Source organism: Silene latifolia, chromosome 3 (assembly GCF_048544455.1).
Source record: "Silene latifolia isolate original U9 population chromosome 3, ASM4854445v1, whole genome shotgun sequence".
In the NCBI taxonomy this organism is placed as follows: Eukaryota; Viridiplantae; Streptophyta; class Magnoliopsida; order Caryophyllales; family Caryophyllaceae; genus Silene; species Silene latifolia.
In genome coordinates this window covers 70,229,713-70,235,712 of record NC_133528.1, presented here as the reverse complement: position 1 = coordinate 70,235,712, position 6,000 = coordinate 70,229,713, and the positions used below count along the sequence as shown (strand labels likewise).

The 6,000-nt window shown below is 37.1% G+C and overlaps 1 non-coding gene across 1 annotated transcript; it reads left to right on the top strand.

The window, feature by feature from the left end:
- The first annotated feature begins 1,139 nt into the window (after positions 1-1,139).
- Positions 1,140-1,246, top strand: LOC141650482 (small nucleolar RNA R71). The gene has a single exon (XR_012546512.1). It is a non-coding gene; the product is annotated as a small nucleolar RNA R71 (small nucleolar RNA).
- Positions 1,247-6,000: the final 4,754 nt, after the last annotated feature.

Here is a 6,000-nt window from a genome sequence, read left to right as displayed (position 1 = left end):
CCGTAAAAGGAATCGAGACTTCCAAATTCTTCACAATTTCCATGAATTTTCCAAGTTGGTCATCAAACTTATGCTTAGCTTGACGACTTGGGAATGGAAGTCTAATCATGATGGGCTCCTTCTCCTTGGCCTTTTCTTGACTTTTCTTTGAAACTTCTTCTTTTGTTGGTTCATCTTCCTTAGAGTTTTGCACAATTTCTTCTTTGTCATTAGCTTCCACAACTTCATCCTCAACTTGCTTCTTTGGTCCTTCATATCTCGTACCACTCCTCAAGTGAATGGCACTAACCGTTTCATGTCTTGGGGGATTACCTTGAGGTGGTAATTGCCCCTTTTGTCTTTGAGAGTTTGAAGATGCTAGTTGGGTCAATTGAGTTTCCAACATTTTTGTGTGGGCTAGGATGTTGTTGATGGTGATGTCCTTTGCTTGGCTATCCTTTTGCATTTGAGTGAAAAACTCTTGTTGATTCTTTTGCATTTGGAGGACCGCTTTTTGAACATCAAAACCTTGGTCATTTTGTTGGTTGTATGGAGTTTGATTTTGGTAACCTTGGTTTTGGTTGAAAAAGGGTCATTGATTTTGGTTTCTCATGGGAGGTGGGGTGCATGTTTGTTGAGGGTTTTGAACATTTTGGCTTTTGTATGAGAGATTTGGGTGGAATTTGGTGTTTTCATTGTAATAATTGGAATAAGAGGTACCACTCTTGTATGCTTGAAAAGCATTCACTTGTTCATTAGTTCCCCTACATTCACTTTGGTCATGTCCCAAAGTTCCACAATTGTCACATATCCCACTTGGAATTGATGAAGATGCTACCATGGCATTAACATGATGCTTTGGTGATTTTGAGGCTTCTTCAAGTTTAGCCATAGCCTTCTCAAACTTCAAGTTAATGGTATCAATATGAGCACTAAGTTGAGTACCCAATTGAGTAATAGAGTCCACTTCATGCTTTCCTCCTCTAGTAGCCTTGCGATGACTACTATATTGTGAATTATGGACCGCCATTTCCTCAATCTTGTTCCAAGTTTGATTATCGTCAACTTCCGTGAACATACCATTTGATCCCATATTGATAATGTTTCTTGAGTCTTCATAAAGACCATTCCAAAATTGTTGTACCAAGAACCACTCGCTAAGTCTATGATGAGGACATGAGCGACAAATGCCTTTGAACCGCTCCCAAGCTTCATACAAAGATTCTTCATCCCTTTGCTTAAAACCCGTAATTTGAGTTCTTAGCATGTTAGTCTTTTCCGGAGGGTAGAATTTTTTGTAGAAAGCTAGAGCTAACTTCTTCCAAGAGTTAATTCCAAGAGTAGCCTTATCAAGGCCTTTCAACCATTATTTTGCGGTGCCAATTAGAGAAAAAGAAAATAAGACCCATCGAATTTGGTCTTGAGTCACACCGGTTTGTGAAATCGCATCACAATAGTCACAAAAAGTCTCCATGTGAGAGTGAGGATCTTCACTAGGCATCCCCCCAAATTGGCTTCTTTCGACTAATTGGATAAATGCGGATTTAGCAATGAAATTTCCGGTTAAGTGTTGTGGTGTGGGAGTACCATTGGGTAGGTTCTCCTCGGTTGGTACGGAATGTGATGAAAATTTAGGCATTGTGGGTTGATTTTGTGTTGGATTTGGTGTTGGGTTCTCCTCACCTTCTCTTGCAAAAGGGTTGATGAACTCAATAGTATTTGGTTGAATGTCTACAACCTCACCAATACCTCTCGAAGTACCTCTAACAAGTCTTCTATTGGTTGTCAAAGTCCTTTCAATTTCGTGATCAATGGGTAACAAGTTACCTTGTGATCTTCTAGACATGCAAAATATCAAACAACTCGAAAACAATTAGAACAAACCTTGAGGAGTTTTACTTCCCCAAGGCAAAGAAAGACACAACTAATAACAATCTAAGAAAATCAAATCAAGTTAACACCTTCCCCGACAACGGCGCCATTTTTGGTCGGACTCACTTGGAGCTTAATTTTCGGTTACTTGTCGTTAGGAGCACCTAGACCAAAACAATATTTATAACTTCACAAACAACTCTACTATTAGTAAAGAGGCAAGTAAAGGTCGGATCCCAAGGGACGGGTATTGATGTAGGATTTTCGATTGCAAGTAGCGGTGTCTAGGGGTGTCACGATTTGGGTTGAGATGAGAAGATCACTAAACTAAATAGCAATAAAAGTAAACAAGCAGATGATTAAAATGAGATGTAAACAATTGATTAAAAGTACTAGGGTGTCATGGGGTCATAGGGGATTCATGGGAATTGATCATACAAACATATTCTCAAATTATAAGCAAGCAATTATTGTTGTGATGGATTAAGTTGGTTTATATCTTACAATCCTAGGAAGGTTTGGGTCTCGGAGCCGAATCGATTAGATTGTACAACACCTACAAGTCGACTTAATCCTCCCTACTCAACTATATGCATGGTCTAATGAGACTCGAGTTGGTTTATGTCTTACAAATCTCATTGAAAAGGTAAGTGATGGGTAAAAAATGCAAGGATTCATAGGCTCGCATTTCATCAAACATAACATGTGCATAAGTTGAGATCACAACAAGCAAGCAAAAAAATTATGAAAAAAGATTAAATTAAGCATGAATCATCCCCCATGTTGGTTTCCCCTAATTACCCATTAACCCTAGTTAAGGAAACTACTCACTCATTATCAAGTTTAGCATGTTAACAAGGTTTTCAATCATATTAACAAAGCAAAACATGATGAATAAATGAAGATGATTAACAATAATTAAAAAGGGCTTAAGAGAATTATACCTACTAATGATTCCAAAATAAAGCAAAGAATAATAGAAGTACTTGATGAATGATTAGAAGGTGTCAATCTCCCAATAATAACCCAAATAATCTTCAATTACCCAAAATAAAAGATGAACAAAAGAGAAATTAAGGAAATGAGATTTGTATTAAGACTTGATTAGAAGTTGATTATAAGATTAAGAAGAGATTAGAATGATATAAACTACACTAAGGATTGATAAGAAGAACATGATTAATCTAATTAGACTAATGGGGTATTTATAGTGGGGATTAGGTACACAAATTAGGGTTTACTAAGGGCTTAAATGACGATTAAGTCCTTGAGGAATCGCTCCTCTCAGAAAAGATGCGAGTCTCCTTTTTGCCGGTCTTTCACAAATATGTGCATCTTTCATGGAGGGAAGAAGAGGACGTATGGGACTGTAAGACAATCCGAGCGTCCAAGGGGTCGGGACGGGCGGATTCTGGGGTGGCTGGACGAGCGTCTTGATGGCTGGACGAGCGGATTGGCGCGTGGTTGGACGGGCGTCCCTATGGCAAAGACGCTCGGATCTTTGGAGTCCTGGACGGGCGTCTTGCTATGCTGGACGAGCGGATCACGTCACAGCTTTTCTTTTCTTCTTTTCTTCCTCTCTTCTTCCAATAATCCTCCAGGATTTAGTCGGGGATGCAAGGATTTCTTCATCATTGCCCATCTACTATAATATGTACAAAGGCTTTCTAGTCTTGTCTTCTCTTTGATGCTTGGTCATTAGATTCGATCAATTTAGCTCTATTTTGCCATGAAATGCAAGGTTTGCACTCCTCTCCTACCAAGGAAACAAAACCTCAAAGAATATGCAAAACAAAGGACTAAAGATAGTAAATGACCCAAATATGTGCTAAAAAGCATAGGAACGAGGCTAATTCGGGGACTAAATAGGCTCAAATAATGGTCACATCAGGCGTGTCATGGTAGCATGATGGCCCATGTCCCTTTTTGTTGTTAATCTTTCTCTATACTTTGTGTTATATATCCATTTTGTGTTTTTGGGTGTTTGATGAAAATGGTACGCCAGAGTTGTTGCCAAATATAAATCCGATCCTTCGATTAAATAGATTTAAGCTGTTAGCTGCTTACATTGGGTATATTTCTTTCTTTTTGATACATCTTCAAATCGTCGCATAGATTGGATTTGAATATCGTGTTTTCCTCAGATTATTTATGGGTTTAACTTAATTGAGGCGATGATTCATTGTCTAAGTGGTTTGATTGTAGTTTTTTTTTTTTGGAAATAATACATGCTTCTGAAGTTTTTCTGTTGGCCAATTGAATGGTGTATGGGTTACCCTCAAAAGCTTTGAACAGAAAAAATGGTCTGTTAAGTTACAAGTTTGATTGAAGTGGGTATTTGCGTAATATTTGTGGGTTTTACATTTAATTGGAGAACATGGAACCGGTAGATAGACTTCTATAATTTTTGAAAGATCGCATTTGTAGCTCGATAACCTTTCTCGTATATTTTCTTGTGCAGAATTTTCTGGTGTCAGAGCATTTCGGAATAAGAGAAACTTAGTTGTTTCGTGTTGTAATCAGTCTTCAAGTCTGTTTGTAAAAAAAAGGCCTCATATTATGCCTTTATGGCGCTGTCATTCTTCCTTTTATTTTAGGATTGTTGCGTTATAATTATTTTGTATTACACATGACGTATTGAAGTAGTGTTTTGAACCTTTTACGCCGATTTTGTAATAAATTCTACGCTTGTTCCACCATTTATAAATATATTTACATATAATAGACCACACTCATTTCTATTGATACGCTACCGACTTGCTTCCGCTTAGCATTTCACCAAATTAGGAACACCGCGCCCGATAGGGCGCGGTGCAACAACTAGTAATAGCAAAAAGTTAAAAACCTAAAGTTTAGCTGCAATTATGCTTTCTCTAAAAGCAAGTTTTCAGAGTTTCAGCTAAAAGAACTATTTAACCGCGAGGCTTAATACCTAATAACAATACTTTACTACTCCCTCCATTTTTCTGTTTTCTTCCCATTTCTTTAACATATGTGAGGAGTATTTTAATGAAATGAGAAGAAAACATAAAAATGGAGGGAGTATTATAATCAAATTGGGCGAAAGTGGGGGAATGGGCCACAATTTGGACAGAATTAGGAACAATAATTGCAGAATTAGGCACACGATATGCAGATTTAGGGTTCTTATTTGTCGATGAATAGACAACATCAACAATCAATTCATTAAGAAGGATGGGTTGACGAATCGGAGATACCCGGGTTTCGTCTAGTTGAGCAAACGTAGGTGAACTATGCATAAGAATGGTACCAGAAGGAGCGGAAAGAGACGTAGAATCCAATGGTGGTCTCCCCTTGGGAGGGCGGCCTCTACCTCGCGCCATTGAAGCTAGGAAAGGTCCATATCAATGGAGATTACAGAGCTTTTAACCTAGAAAGTAGGTGTTTTTCTTTTTGTGAATCTACGATCAATAATAGGATGAACTAGATATCTACCAGCATAAGATAGTTTTTTTTAGTCCCAAGGACTCTAACTCTTTCAACCACCTTTTTCACTAGAGTAGAATAATCCATCATAGATAACCTTCTAGCAGAAATAAGCATTCCTAAATATCTAAAAGGTAATTTTTCAACCTTAATCCCATAAATCCTCTCAATCTCATCAATACATTCATGTGCCAAACCATTACTATAAATACTGGATTTTTCTTTATTCATTGTAGACCTGAAGCACATGAAAAGGTTTTAAAGGCCATCAATAAAATCATTAAGGAACTCTTATCTCTCCTATAAAAAAAGGAGTAAATCATCTGCAAAAACACATATCGTTTAACTTGATAGACTTGCACAAGGGATGATATTGAATCCCTCAAAATCTTGAACTACTACCTTCACGACTTTATTTAAGTAGTGCATGCGAACAAATAAGCTATCTTGAAATGAAATGCTACAGGATAGCATTTGAGTAATAAAGTACATGATCTTATTTTATTTATCTTTTTTATCCCTTTAATCTTTAATAATAAATAAATTATTATATCTGTGTACATCATTTCACCCAAAAAATCAGCTACTTTTTCAGCTAGTTCACCCTAAACATTGTTTTATATAATCAATTCCCTTATTAGCTCCTAACTAGTTTTTAAAACCCGTGAAATCACGGGTCTATATATGATATATTTTTAACTT